This window comes from Colobus angolensis, unplaced genomic scaffold, assembly GCF_000951035.1.
Source record: "Colobus angolensis palliatus isolate OR3802 unplaced genomic scaffold, Cang.pa_1.0 Scaffold175, whole genome shotgun sequence".
Lineage (NCBI taxonomy): Eukaryota > Metazoa > Chordata > Mammalia > Primates > Cercopithecidae > Colobus > Colobus angolensis.
In genome coordinates, this window is record NW_012114877.1 from 4606060 (window position 1) to 4622531 (window position 16472).

The following is a 16472-nucleotide window of genomic DNA, read 5'->3' on the forward strand; positions in this document are numbered from 1 at the left end:
TGCCCTTTTCCATCCTCTATGACATCGACTTGGAACTGGGGAAGAGAAGGGGCACACAAACAAGTGGCAAAGCAGACCCAAAATTCTTAAAGCTCTCTATGCTAGGGGAGCGCATCACAGGAAGCAGCTCTTAACCTTCTCAGCCTTGCCAAGCAGCTCAGGAATTGAGAATACAAGTGCAGAAGACTGGGCAACCCAAATTAAAGCCTTTAGATTTTTAAGGAAACTTAGAATGAAAAGGGGTCATCCCTAAAAAAAGCAGCAGGTTCCCCTATTCTTTGTGGCCAAGTAGAAATCATTTAATTGCTTTTTTTCTCCTTCAAGTCTCAGTTTCCCTGCCTGAAATGCTTATTAACTCCTCCATGGGGAGTTACAACATATGTATCCCAAGCCCTCTGGGATGCTGTAGGGACAGCAACCTCCTGTTTAAAGAGTACCATGGTCAGTTTAGGAGAAAATTTTTATATCTGTACTAAACGTCAAAATCCTTTGGACTCTTCCTATTTCTGATAAAATGCATCCATGATAGATTGGATTATTGTTTACTCACAGCTCTTCCTCCTCAAAAGAAATATACTTCCCTGACCTATTAATTCTGGGCTTGGCCATATGACTTAATTTGGCAAAAGGAATGTTGTGTGCACGATGTGAACAGACACCTTAAATAAGCTTCTGTGATTTGGCTTGGCACTTGAGCTCTAGTAGCCCACCATGAGAAAAGTACGTCCCTACTAGCTGCTGCCTGTAGGGCCTGGTTCCCAGAAAGAACACTAGTGGGCAGATGTGAGCCCAACCTACAGTAGATTAGCTGACCAGCCGCCTAACGCAGAGCCACCCAGCTGAACCCAGCCTCCGTCAGCCAAACCACAGTCCCCCTGCAGACCAGATAGCATTCGTGCTTATTGTCTAAAGCTACTGAGTTTTGGGATAGTTTGTGATGCTGCATTATTGTAGCAGTAGCTGATCATCATTTTACTTAAGGAAAGGCTTAATTACAGGTACAAATATATCTATCTTGGCATATCTCACACTCCGATTTTTCTCTTGAACTTCACTGACTGCATGGGCATCCTGTCACCTAAAGCACATTACTTTTCAACTACTTGAACAAAGATGCTGACAGGTGAAAATACAGAAAACAGGTCCAGATGTCCGCGGTAAAACAAATGGTGTATTCTGACAGTAAAGTGTTTCTACTAACATCTCTCCATGACATGCAGATGTGAAAGAAAAAAACTACTGTTCATGGAATTCATAAAATACTACCTTTCAGAATTAAAGAAATGGCACTGTGATGGTGAAATAGTATCTTCAGAGTTGGAATCTATACAATCTCCCTCAGTACTTTTTCTCAAATAAAATATATGTTACATTACTGCTTTCAAGACCATTCTCCTCCCCTGCCCCCATTTCTGGCAGTCTCATAACCACTAAAATGTATGCATATTTCATAAAGCTACTGAAGAAATTTTTTTAAAGAAATCTATAGGCTCTCAGTTTGAAAAACATACCAAACATTATTTTTAACACATCACAATTGGCCTGGCATGTGGCTCACGTCTGTAATCCCAGCACTTTGGGAGGCTAGGTGGAAGGATCACTTGAGCTCAGGAGTTTCAGATCAGCCTGGGCAACACAGGGAGACCCCATCTCTACAAAAAATACAAAAATCAGTCAGGTGTAGTGGTGCACACCTGTAGTCCCAGATACTCAGGAGGCTGAGGAGGGAGGATTGCTTGAGCCTGAGAGGCGGAGGTTGCAGTGAGCTAAGATGGTGCCACTGCACTCCAGCCTGGGTGATAGAGTAACACTCTGTCTCAAAAGAAAAAAACAAAAACAACAACCTTATTTTCACTCCCACTTCCAAATAGCAAACACTAAATAAATTACATTAGTCAAATCAGTTACATTAGCCAAAAATTTTTATTTCAATACAGAACACAAAAAATAAATAGAGCTTTTAGGATTAAAAAACAAGCAAACTAGATTTAAAGAGAATTAGAGTGCCAGTTAGGGCTTCTCAGGTCCCTAGGGGGCTTTGAAGGTGGTAATGGGGCTTTGAGCCATTTGAATGTTATAAAAAAGCAGAACGGAAACTAACCATAATGAAGCCACACGACATTCCATATCATCCTTTGGGGCTGGAATTAGGTTGCCTCCACGTGGTGACATTGACTGATACAAGGCTATGCATGCAGGTCCCAGCTCCCTCTCCTATCCCACCCCCACCATTCTCCTCCTCAAACACACCAGATCCTCCCATCTCAGGCCCTTGCAGACTCTGCCTGGAACATTCTTCCCAAGACACCCGAATGGCTCATTCACTCCTCTTCATCGAGCTTCACTGAACTTTGTTCAGACCCCTTCTGAAATGTTTCCCTCCCAAAGAGGCCATTCTAGACCACCTTATCTCAAACAGGCCTTGCAACCTCTCTCTCCTGACTCGCTGTAGTTTTCTTCACAAGGTTATGACTGTTTGAAATTAGCTCATGTATTGTGTTTTGTCTGCTTCTTCCATGAACATAAGGCTTTAAATGTGTAGTTCACTACTATATCCCCAGCTCCTAGACAGTACCTGGCACTCAATAAATAGTTACCAAATACATAAATTGGGTGTTTCAGATGGTGCTGCATGAGAAAATTAAAAACAAAGCATTTAATTACTTATTAAATCAGCCTGTTTTGTTAGACAAAATCTTTCAAGAAATAGAACCCACAAGAAGGGAGAAAGAAAATTAACAAAAGAGGCCCTCAGTTATATTAAAAAAAAAAAAAAAAGTTGGAAACCATTTTCTTACTCAACTACTGCTAAGTCAAATAAGCCTGGACCAGCTGCTTAACTGTATCAGAGCAATATATTCTGTAAGGCTAAAAATGGTTTCAAGTGATGTTGACAAAGATTGTTTAGGAATAAAGTATTTTAAATATTCTCTGCAATAAGTAAACAATTCAACTATTGCTATGCAAGCTTCTAAAACAGGGCCCAGCCTGGGGTTTTCCCGAGAAGCTTCCAGCATTTAAGTCTGTAACATTTCAAGGACTATTATTAAAGAGATGCACGGCCCCTTAAAGAGGAAGTCATGGCATTTTGTGAGTCCTATAGTCATGTTCTTGGATTTCTTCATAAAAGCCCTACAAATCCTTTTGAATGATTCACAACAAACCTTTACAAACCAGACATATAAAATAATCTCTTGTTTTTTCCTTTGCTTAGTTGTTGCAACATGAAATAATTATGTTTTCTGCTTATATAGTTTAACAAACCTCTCTAGACTCCTGAAATGCCTTTTCTCTGAAACAGAAAATTATATTTATCAAACATGGAAGTATTTTTCTAATCACATGATCTAATGTCTCAAAAACTTAAATCTGGATAAACAATACTAAATTAAGGCTGGTATATTTTCAAACAGCAAGAATTTGTGTGTGGAATGTTTTAACAGCTCATGAATTCCTACGACCACTCAGTATGACTTATATAAACACAAACCAAAACTCTACCAGGGAAATCAAATTTCACCAAATATCTCCAAGTTAAAATGTTTAACAAAAAGCAGAAATGTATATGGTTATTTTGATTATTTTCCTCCCATCATATTATGGAAACATGAAGAGGACAGGAGAATTTGAGGTGTGTGTGGCAGAGGGAGCATCACCATGGATGCAAAAAAAAGGTAAATCCTATTAGTATTATAACTTGTGTGGGGGCTTCCTGATCGCCAGGCCCTTCGTAGTCATGTTTCTATTTAATTCTCACAACAACACTGGGAGATAAGTACTATTCCCATCCTCATTGCACAGTAGCTGAGGGCTAGAGGAATTAAATAAGCTGGCCAAGATCACGTAGCCTGTGGGATTCCAGTGGCAAGCATAACCGCTTCGCAGTAAAACCGCCACCCCTGCCTCCTGCAAGAGACAAGGAAGGGAAATAACCAGAAAGCTTCTTTTTCTTCAGAATTCATCAGCTAACACACTGAATATAGGTGGTGTCTCACAAAACACTGTGATATGTTCATACTATCATCCCATTTTAGAAAGGAAGAAAATGAGGCACAGGGAGGTTCTATAACTTGACAGGAACAAAGCCAGGATTGCAAGAGAGGCAGGCAAGCTCCAGGAACCTCACACTGAACCACGGCTTACTGCTGTTCTCTCAACTTTTCTCGTCCAAGCACCTGCACTCACTCACAACTTTAAATTTTTATGGACGGAATTAGCTAGTTGGCCTAGATCATCTGTAAGTTTCCTTTCTGTTTTTAAATGATAGGAGGCTCAATTCACTTGCAAAAGGGTTTTTGGTACGATAAAAACACTCTGGAGAGAGTTTTTCAGTGGTCCTGCTTTTTTTTTCCCCAGGGTAAAGAAATGGTACTGATAATGATCTTAATACACTTTTAGGATTAAGGTTTATCATTTTAGAATTTGGTATAAAAGAAAAAGTTTTAATTACAATGTTTTCATGTTAAAAATAGTTAACTGCTTCATAAAGAACAATGGAAATTTTGACTAAAAACCACTATTAGCTATTATTCTTTTCATTATTCTATAGTTTGGATAGCTTCTTTGCGGGAAGCAACGGTATACAAGGTTTACTTTGTACCCTGCCATTCATATGTGCTTCATTAAAGCATGTGGCCCGTCATCAATGGCTCTTATTAAATACAGTGATTGGGTGGAGTGCAGTAGTTGTCTTGCACAATGTTTTTAAACCCATCTGTATTAGTTGCCAGCATTTAAAGATGAGTTTCATGTAAAAATCTTAATTCCTAGCTTCTCTTTCTCAAATAATAATAATAAATAAAAGCATCTGCCAACAAAGGGCCGGTACCCCAACATAGGCAACACTGGGTTCAGCTGCCCTTTTAAGCAAAGCGAAAACTCTTCAGTTTGCCAAAGTCTCCACCACGCCCCACTGCGTTGAACTTGGTTACTTCCTTCATACACTGTGTCCTCAGGCATGTGAGTTTGAGATCCTTTCACCACCACAGGCTCCCCGGTTTGAGCATTTCTACTCTAACCACATAGCTGAGATAGTATCACAGCATCAAACTTGCTGTATATTAAAGGCCTGCCTCCAGTATAACTAAAAACTACACCCACAGAACTGAAATCCAAAATGGACACACCCCTTTAAAAGTCTGATTCCTTTTTGAAACAACACAACCCTTCCAACGCTCGATATTTCATTAGTGTAACCCAATGAGTTCCCAACCTTGGCCACACATTAGAATCAACTCTGAAGGGCTAAGAACACATAGGCCCTGACCCAGACCGTTCCACGCCAACTGCATCAGAAGCTCCGGGGATGGAACCCGGGAAACCTTTTCTCCCCCAGCTTCACCCAAGTGATTCTGAATGGCAACCCATGTGTTAAAGTACTGGGGTAAGCTCTAACATACATGCTGTGACTTATCAATCAATAAGGCTGATTTTCCACAAGCCACAGATGAGAATCATTCTCATTACAAGTTATGTTAGATATATTCCACTGAAGGTGCCATGATAGTTCCAGGGATTGACAAAAGATGATTCCTTTACTCTAATATCTGAAGTGAAGTGCATGTATAACTTAACGTTATACATTAATCTCTTGATTTTTCTGTGTGATGTTTGCATATGTTAACAGCAAATACTTCGGTGTGGGCCTCTGAAAGTGCTAAAGTGGAGCCAACATATAAAAGGGAGTTTCCAATCTGGGCAGAATATTGAGATACATTAGTTTAAATCACACATCATCAACCAGTTGGTTGAGCTGATGCCAAACTCCAGATGTCTAGTGTCAGAAAGATCTTATTAAAAGATGTACTTGGCATCTCTCTAAAACCTAAACTATCTCTAAGTTACACGAGGACTGCGAAACACCTGTGTGACACTTGCTATCAGTCCTGAAGATGAGTCATACTCCACAGTCCACCAGCCAGTCAGATTCTCAAGTAAACTGAGATGAGCTCAATGAGGAAAAGAGAGGCCTAGGAAAAGTTAACTGGGAACTGTTGAGGCCACAGCTTTCCATAAGAAGTACTCAGCTTGGGTTTACAAAGACACTTCAAAAACCCCATTTCCTTCATGTGATGTTTGATACCTGAGGAAGCCTGGGCATAATTTCTGCTTATGTATGCCTATTACCATGGTGTTCAATTTACTTAACAGAAAACTGTACAAGTATGTCTCTACAGATTCCCCTGCTTTTGCCATTACTTTCATAATTATGCCATATATGGAAAATCAGGCAGCTAAATTAGCATTCGAGAGGCTCTCGCTAAATGAATTAGGTAAGAAAATGGGTGCTTCAATTTTAAGCCCAGATGTGCTCCTGCAGAAGCGATTTGAGGTCTGGTGCTGGAGTGACAGGACTTGACGTGTGCTCTCTGTGTGGATGGCACCAGGGAGGCGTCCAGCAGTGAGGGCTCTACACATAGGCCACGAGCACTGAGGGTTTTCAGTGCTTAATTCACAATGTTTACAGTTGGACCCCGTATGTATGTACCGTTGGTCAAAAAAAAAAATCTTTAAAATAAAGTACATGAGCTGAGCACTGGGCCATGTGCCTGCAATCTCAGTTACCAGAAGGCTGAGGCGGAGGATCGCTAGAGTCCAAAAGTTCAAGATCAGCCTGGGCAACATACCAAGACCCTGTCTGAAAAATAATAATAAAATAAAGTACATGAACATAATTACATGATTTTAATTTTGGAAATCTGAAGTAAAAGAGAAGTTGATATGTGTGTGTGTGTGTGTGTGTGTAAAAGTATTGCGTTTGTCAGGAGAACCTATCCTTAAATAATCATCAGTGAGGGAGAGAAATCCAGTTAGCATCTTTAGACAATTCAGTAATTACAACCATTTTAGAACTGCCAAAGTATTGTTTTCATTGTTGTTACTGTGATGGGATGCTTATGGACCCTCCTGTCCTACCTAAGTGTTTTCTTCAGAAGTCTTGAAACATTCAAAAACATTTCTACCTCAACCAGACAACCAGCATCAACATATTTCATCAACCATCCATATTGCTCCCGTCCACACTGCTCTTGGTGGAAATCCAGCCTTTCTGTGTTTATTTCTGCAAGACTTTCAGGTGCGGAAGAGCTTTCAATGAAAATACAAACGTCTTGTAAAAGATCACAACTTGGCCGGGCGCGGTGGCTCAAGCCTGTAATCCCAGCACTTTGGGAGGCCGAGACGGGCGGATCACGAGGTCAGGAGATCGAGACCATCCTGGCTAACACGGTGAAACCCCGTCTCTACTAAAAATACAAAAACTAGCCGGGCGAGGTGGCGGGCGCCTGTAGTCCCAGCTACTCAGGAGGCTGAGGCAGGAGAATGGCGTAAACCCGGGAGGCGGAGCTTGCAGTGAGCTGAGATCAGGCCACTGCACTCCAGTCCGGTCCACAGAGTGAGACTCTGCCTCAAAAAAAAAAAAAAAAAAGATCACAACTTAGGCTGTAAAGAGCAAGCACTGAGTATACGGGCACACCTGGGAGCAAAGCTGGCCCTGGCTACCCCAGGCATTTTCCTGGCTGTTCTTTGCTCTGTGTCCTGGCTTCCTCCTGTGTTGCATGGGACTAACGCCATATAATGCATATTAAAGCAACTAGCCAGTAGGTACTGTGAAAGGAAAATCAATCTCAGGACCCCCCTCCAATAATAAATAATACTATTACTATCTTATACAAATAAGACTGTGAGAGCTGCCCAGGTTTGAAAAGCTCAAGTTAGTGAGGATTCAAAATCCAATTCTGTGTAGCTTCACAGTCCATGCTTCTCACCACCCAGGCCTCTGCCTCCTGTGTACCAAATACCCCTGGCAATTTAACAAGGAAAATCAATTTCCTTTTTAAATCAGCTTTAAAAAAAGTCTTTTTCAGATTCCCTTAATATAAACTATAGTGGACTAATTGCGTAACTGGTATTTGTGTCAATGCCATAAGCACATAAATATACAGCCCTCATAGATGCAAACCTACAGAAATTAATTTCAAAGATGTTTTTCACTGTCCAAAGTTACCTTTGTAATATATTTTTTTCACAGCCCAAAGTACTTCTCAATTTTTATTTTCGTACCATTTCTGAAAACACGTCTTGGGGAGGAGGATAGGATGATGACAAGACCCTGAGTTTCTGGGGGAGGAAACAGTACACAAGAGGTGACCACACAGTTCAATTCACACCCCTGCTGGTGCAGCTGTGGGCAGGGGCTACAGGACAGAGAGGGAAAGGCCCATTAAAATAATGATATTTATTGAGGTAAAAGAAGCTTTCTGTCCTGAAGGAGAATATTTCTGTTTCATACCAATATAAACAAACACTCTAGTTCATATTTCACTAGGTGTGGTATTTAATTAATATGGTAGCACATTTAACTCCGAAGGAGAAGGCAGTATGTATAGGATGGGGGTAATGTCTACTTCATAGGCTTGCTGTGAGGGCCAATGAAATAGTATACAAAAATTATTTAGCACAGTCTGTGGTACATAGTCATGATTCCCGAATTGGGAACTCATGGAATAGACCCAAGTTTTGTGGGCCTGCAGATTCAGACTTTTCTTATGAAAAAAAAAAAAAAATTGAATGTTATAAAATGTTTACCAAAGTGATTATTTATTGAGATTAAGAAATCACAACAAATCACAAAATTTTACAAGCCGCAATACCAAAACATCCTAAAATCAGAATCCAGGAAAAGAACCCAGTATGTATATTAACTAACTTTCTGACACACTGTTATAAACACTTCTTTTGGGCTGGATACTCTGATGAATCCTCATATCACAAAGACTTATATTCATACCATTTTCTACAAGGCAGAAAGATGAATCAATCTCCCCTCAAGCATGGGTGATCAAAATTTATTCCTAATTATTGATAATTCAGAAAATTTACTTTTAGCCTTATAGTTCTTTATTGGCAATGACATATACATTTTTAGGATTGTTATCAAACCTCTAATCACATCTCTTAATTTTCTTTCACATATGAGTCATAAAAATCCAGGACATTTCAAGTTTTCTCATGTAGTGACTAACTTTAAACATTCTTTTTATCAATGATACTCATTAACCAGTTTGTTGTCAGTATTTTTGGTATCAGGCATATTCATGTCAAATGAACAAGAATCTTAAACACAGAATTCCCATTACAAATAGTGCATTTCTAATAGTATATTGTATTACTGAGTATATTCCTAAAAGAAGAGAATTTTCATACTGACTACACTTAGATAAGAACTGAATCCTCCACGTAGAATTTTACACATCTAACAAGTGAAAGAATTCTCCACAGACCTGGCTGCATACACCATAAACCATCCCACAGCAGATGTCATGGTACCCATTAACACTGCAATGCTCTGACTCTCCCTTTGTGTAAGGACCCCAGGTGAGCTGGCACAGTGGGTGGTGATCCTATGAAGCAATTTCTACACTAGGATGGCTACGGATAACTTGACACAGAGGTAACTGTGAACTGCACAAATACATCCCACTAAGCCCAAATGAAATGTGGCCCCAATTTGACTTCCCTCTAGCTATATCTCAAAAGCGCTTTCAAGTCCAATGTCATCAAACCCAAACAGAAATGTGAGAGCAGGGAAGTCAGAATGAGAAAGAAAAACATTAAGTGATTGCTGTTAAAATCTTCTTCCAATTTTACCAGTTATGATCCCACGAAGTCCCAGCTACATACACCACTAGGGCTCCTCCAGGGCCCTGGAAAGTGCTGGGTGAGCCCTGGCAATATATTCAAAAATGGCAAGGAATGTGTTGTACAGGTGAGGGGCCCTAGGGCTGGAGCTTCATTAACTTCACAATAAATCTGCCTCTGTGGTCCCTATTATTATTCATAATTTATCTCAGTCTGTACATGTCTGGTCTCTCCAAATAAATTTCAAATCCTTAGAGATAGGAAGTACTGTCTTAAACACTAACATATAAGAAATACTAAAAAATGTGTGGCTGTCCTCACTATCCATGGTGATCTTGAAAGAAAGAGAGGGAAAAAATGTATAATACAAATGTATATATACACACACATAAATATATATACAAACATGGATATACATACACACATATATGTGGTATGTGTATACACATATACATGTATTATTTATATATGTGTTAGATATCCTATATGCCTTTGTGTCTAAAATATATATTTATTTCTATATATCAATTATATCTATAATACTAAAGAAATGGTGAGTTTTTCAGTGTTATTAACCTGGTATCCAGACCATGTCCCTTCAAGGAGGTCTATCTCAGGCAAAAGTCACCATTGAAGTCTGGCAGACAATAAACAGTGCTTCCTTGGGAGGCCCGTGGGTGAGCCGGGCAAGGGACAATGGCCATCAGGGGCTATCAGTGCTCTCTGGTGCTGGACAGATGGTCTATTGTTAGTGACCCTAGAAGAGTCCCTCTGACTCCTGCCAAAGTTGAGAGCAATTGGAAAGACTTCACCCTTAGAGAGGATATCCACTAATCTGGTCCCTGCTTGCAGCTAGCTTTAAAAAAAAAAAAAAAAAAAAAAAAAAGTAGGTGAAAACTACTGCCATGTTCCAGTGCTTACAGCGAGGGGAAAATACAATTTTCTTTACACCAATTAAATATATTAAATGAAAGGCACTTTTAAAAAATACACACATGGCCGGGCGCGGTGGCTCAAGCCTGTAATCCCAGCACTTTGGGAGGCCGAGACGGGTGGATCACGAGGTCAGGAGATCGAGACTATCCTGGCTAACACGGTGAAACCCCGTCTCTACTAAAAAATACAAAAAACTAGCCGGGCGAGGTGGTGGGCGCCTGTAGTCCCAGCTACTCGGGAGGCTGAGGCAGGCGAATGGCGTAAACCCGGGAGGCGGAGCTTGCAGTGAGCTGAGATCCGGCCACTGCACTCCAGCCTGGGCGACAGAGAAAGTCTGTCTCAAAAAAAAAAAATACACACATAATGAATTTCTGACATCTATGGTTTCCCATCTACAGATTCTAAATAAAGAACACTTTTCAATTTAATTCGTTAGCCAGGTCAACACGGAAACAAAATGTATACCTACAATCCAGCAGGCATTTCTTTGTATGCAGGACACGACTGCACTGTTAAGATCTAAAGGCAGGGGTAAGAATGGGGTGGAGAAATATAAGGAAATGTGGGGTATGTATGATTCTTGCCCTAGAAGCAAAAACTAGAAAAGTAGGATTTTTAAGGAATTCAGAAACAATGCTCTACAATACCAGGCCTCTGGCTTCTCAACAGTCCCAGGGAAGCCCCTCATCAAGTGTCACCAGCCTGTACCAGCCTTAAGGCATCCTCACTGTCATATACAGGAAGAATTGGGTTTTCTCAAAACAGCTGTCAGTTTGTATTTCCAGAACTGTCAACGTAGGAGACATCTCCAGAATATATGAACTCTAAAGGAAACCATTTTCTGAAGAACGTGGAGGTTTTTGTCAACCCAGTTACATGCAGAGTTTTGGTGTCTGTACATTTCGGTCACATGTCAGAAAATGTGTATACCAAATGAAAACAATTAGAAGCTTGTGAAACTTATGAGACAGGATGTTCAACAGTGATGTTTTATAAAGGATGATCTGACTGTTTACAGGTGAGAAGAGGCTAATGGAAAAACCAGTGAAGACAGAGTTTTGGAGACTGCCATGAAGTTTCAGATTTCGGGTTCCCTTATCCTGCCTATGGGGTGTGTGTGTGTGTGTGTGTGTGTATGTATGCACATGCATTTAAAATTTCTCCTAGCTCTACACCTAGGGGCTTCTCGGGAACCCTGGGAGTAACAGGGAGATCTTGCCACCAAGCCACAGGGTGCAGGCAGAGAGCAGGGCAGGCAGCAACAAGCCTTTCATTCATTCATTTATTCTTTCAGTCATTCCTTCTCCCCACAGGAAGTGTCCTCAAGGGAATGCACCCACAGGCCCAAGGCACAGTGCCTCTTTCTAGTCCTGGATTTTTTCAAATAAATTCAGGCCACAAGGAAAGGCCATGTTGGAAGCCGCTGGCTTTGACACCACTTTCCCAGTCCACTGTGGCAAATGCCTCTGCCAGGGTATAAAGTGCCTCTGGCCACACAACAGAGAACGTGGCCAGAGGCTGCAATACTAGCGCTAGATTGTTGAGGGGTCTCCTATTTCCCATTCTCAGTCCTTCCCAGGAAGAGCCCGATGATGTCACACAGTTATAAAATGCCCAAAACAGCACCACAAATAGGTGGATACAGCCCATGTTAATCTCGAAGGTAGACTTTGACAGTAGGATTACATATTTATTTAGCAGATACACAAATGGCAAGAAACTACATGATGTAGACAACTTATTATTGTACATAAATATTTCACATATATTATCTCACTTAATCCTCATTAACCACTCCGTGAGATGGGTGCTGCTACTATCCTCATTTTACAGAGGAGGCACAGTATGGTTAATTTGTCCCTGGTCATACGGCTGACAAGTGGCAGATATGTGTGTTCAACCCCAAGCAGTCTGGGTTCGCTATGCCACTGCTCAGATGACCTTCATGTGGAGTTCAGTTACTTTCTAAAGGAGGAAACACAGACCAATCGTGTGAGGGGAGGTGAGGAGGGGACTGTCGAGTTCTTCACCTAATTGGCAATTGGCATAGGCTCAGCTTTGCATACCTGTCTGGAATTCAAATCTCCAAACCATACAAACCAGCCACGAAAGCTTAGGCAATTATAAACTGTTCTTTAGCTTGCTCACCTAAAAGTGGGATTAAGAAGGGCCAATGGCAGATTGTATGACTTATCTATTTAGTACATTGTAGTGCTCCTTTGAGAAGATAATGCAAATATTTACTAAATCATCTTAGGAGCTAAATTCTATATTTTTGATAGTAAGTGGCCTGATTTTTCTTTCGGGAAACTTTGACCTTTATTAATTAGATGGTTTATAAATCTATACTATGAAATGAAGCACTATAGCTTTATTACCTGGGTTTTGGAGATGAGGAAACTAACAAGTAGAGACTCACAAGAAATCTGTTGATATTTGGGATTAAGAACCAAGTCATAGCTAATGCAAGCCATTCTTGGTCAATGAGACTCTGCCCCTTAACTGGGCCCTTGCAGGGAAATCTCTTTCAATAGCAAAGCTGAGAGTCCTAACATCTGAGGAGAGTTCTAAATGACCTGCTAGTCTGGTACTATCACACGAATAACTGAATTGGGTCAGATTCCTGTGTTTCTATTCAAGTGGTGCAGTCCTGCCTTGGGGCCTGTGCACTGCCGGGCCCCGGAATGTCCTCACGGCTAACTCTCACACCTCCTTCGAGGTTTTGTCTCCCATATCAGCCTCACAGCAAGGCCCACCCTGACCAATCTATTTAAAATTCCAATACCTTCTCCTCCCAACCCTCCGGACCCTGCTCTAGTTTTTCTCTTTTCTGTATCATTAACCACCTCCCAACATACCGTATATCACATACTTCAATTGTTTATTGTCTGGCCCCCTACCCTAGAATATAAACTTCCTAGAGTGGTATCTTCATTTTGTAAACCAAAAAATATCAAGTGCTCATAACTTTGCCTGGCATAAAGCAGGGACTCAATATATTATTACATAAATAAATTCAAAATGCAGAGGTGCTTCTAAAAATGCACCAAATAATCAAATAAGAATGATTCAACAGTTGTGTTTCTGAGACGGAAAGTCATACGATTTCACAGCACCGGGATGCAGGGTTGCAGCAGGCATTTCATGAGCCTGGGGCACGACCTTCAGTGCTAAATTTAGTGCTCCTGGTGTTTCTAAGATTCCCAGTTACCAGTTTAACTTCATCTATCTAGGATGTTCATACCAAGAGTGTTTCTACAAACTCAAATATCTACTCAAAACAAGAAGCAAGCAAATCCGGACCTGCTTTTCCCATCTCCATGTAACAGACCCAGACCTGTGAATGAATTGATAACAAAATTGATGGAGAAGCACTTCACAGTTGCAGGGCTACGGGATTCCTAGGCAATTTAAATTTCAGTGGGATTGGGGGACAGTTTTAGCTAGGATATTCAGTGTGTACACCGAGACAGGTACTCCAGTACTGAACCAGCAGTGTAATGCAAGAAAGAAAACAGGAACACCAATACAGCACTCTTCCAGGAGGGAAAAGAGCTAAAACAGTGGAGGGTGAAAATCACACTTCCCTTGGTTCCAAAGCCCCAAATCCTTGTTCATTATGGGGAGAGGAAAATAGTTAAAAACCAAAGCTAAGCATACACGTATAAGATAACAGAGAGTTATTCTCAACTTAATGTACTTACTTAATCCAAACTAAACATAATACTTTGATAATGAAAAATACAGGCCTTGAAAAATCTGCCAAGCAAGAAACACACTACATTCCCATAAACGTTCATTTTATCGCTGTTTAAGGGTTTTTACTAGCGGCTAAAGGTAATAACCCAGATAGGCCCCCAAAATGGAAAGCTCGCCTAAGCATATCTCTAATACTCACGGTTGCTAAATAACAAGACTGCTGAACAAATTAAAAGCAAAATAACACATCTCTTATTCTTTTCATGAATCTTTTTAATGTAACCACTCACCAACAGACATGAAATCAGTAAGTCAATCATTAAAAACAACAGTCTCCAAACTCTTATAGATTGAATTACAAATGATAACTACCACATAACAATACCAGTCTAGAACTTTCACTAAATGCTTTATATTTTCACCCATGTCTCTTCCTCAAAAGTGTATTATTATGACACTATCTACTAACCGGGATATTTTTATTCTTCCTTAAGATCAATTCTTACTTCTTTCTGCATATAGGGCTACCTTTGATAGTAAAGGGCCTCTCCCCAGCAGAGGTGTATAATAGTTTGAGCCTCTTCATCCTGGGAATTGCAAGTGTTCGTTCATTTTAACATTTGCTTTTCATAAAGTTTGCTGGTTCAAACTATTTTCAACTGTGTTAGCCCCGTGACACAGTTCGCCTAGGTCACTGCTATTGCTGTAAACTTAATTTTTCCATATTTTCACTATTAAAAGGACAACACTAGCCTTCTGGGAATGAGGTAGCATTACTTCAAAGTTGAGTTTTAGAAAATGTATCAAACTCTTAACCTTCTTAAAAAAGTGTGCAAAATATTAAGACAATTTCTACACTTAAAAAAACTCACGACTCACCAAGTTTTAAACCATCTCACACAAACTCCTCAAGAAAGATAACTGTCTTTAACACATTTTAATAAATATAATTTATACTGTCTTTTAACCGGCTTGTCTAAGTCGGCAGGCAATGGGGTAAAATTATTACTCAGCTTACATAAATTATAGTTTATTCTGAAATAACTGTTAGCGAGAATGAATGGGATATGCAATGACAGCCTTCCCTAAGTCAAGAGATATTATTTATTTATATTACTTATATCATACATATGAATTTATAGCATTATTTATATTTCTTATTTTTTACTTATTATTGGGGGTAAGGGGAAGAACTTAAATTAGTAACATTTCTACCAGAACTTCACAGTACCGGTGTTTTCGCTTTATTTTAAACTAGCCATCATGAAAAATCTAATACTTTCAAGCACTTTCAGTAATGATTATTCAATCATGATATGAATCAGCAAACTTGTTGCTCCATTAAACTGCTTTTAAGACTACCAAAACTTGCCCAGCTCTTCTGTCACATCTTTAGCAGAGGAAATGGAAGAAGCTATTACAAGGAAACCCGAAAACTTGAAAAGTTTCAAAACCTGGACAATTACTCAACAGAATTTTCTTCTGAAAGACATTTTGTAGACGTTTCCCATGATTATCTCCTATTCCGGATGACCCATCAAATCACATTCTAAACAGGCATTCAACACTTATTAAGCACCCACTGTGTGCAGAGACAGCACTATACTAAGTAAAGGAGCATAGGGTTCTGCCTCATTTTATTCCTGCATAAATACACAGCAGTCGTGATTTATTCTCTCAACTTTGTAGAAACGTGAGCTGCATCCACATGGCTGAATCCATGGCATTCATTTGGACTTCCTGGGGACAATTTACAGGTTCTCTGGATTAGACAGTCCCATTGGGACATCGCTCGGACCCTTCACCTTCCAGGCCACGCAGGACAATTCGCTGGCGTCGACCACACCTTCCGCAGGTGGTTGGACCGCCTGAGCCAGATGCACCCGGCCCACCTCCCTTAGCAGGGGTTCCGAATAGAAGTGTGAAAATGTGTGCAAGGACTTTTGCAAATCAGAGGACTTGAAAGGTCAAGAGGTCCAGGCGTGAAGGGAAAGTAGCCACCCCGCGGGGCGCCCTCTCCCCGGCGTCCCCCGGGACCGGGACACTGCGCAGGCCGCCGCCGATCCCAGGGCGCAGCCAGCGCACCTCGGGCCTAGCACCATTAGAAAGGCAAATCGCAGAGCCGAGTGCATTTAAATGCCCGGCCATGGGCCCTGGGGTGGCTCTCCAGCGGACGCCGCTGCAAGGACCTCCAGGGC

At 40.7% G+C, this 16472-nt stretch overlaps 1 protein-coding gene across 1 annotated transcript in view; it reads right to left on the reverse strand.

Annotated features, from left to right (window-relative positions):
• Positions 1–16472, reverse strand: part of JAZF1 (JAZF zinc finger 1) — a 361747-nt gene that overhangs the window by 344355 nt on the left and 920 nt on the right. The gene's annotated exons all lie outside the window — the stretch shown is intronic.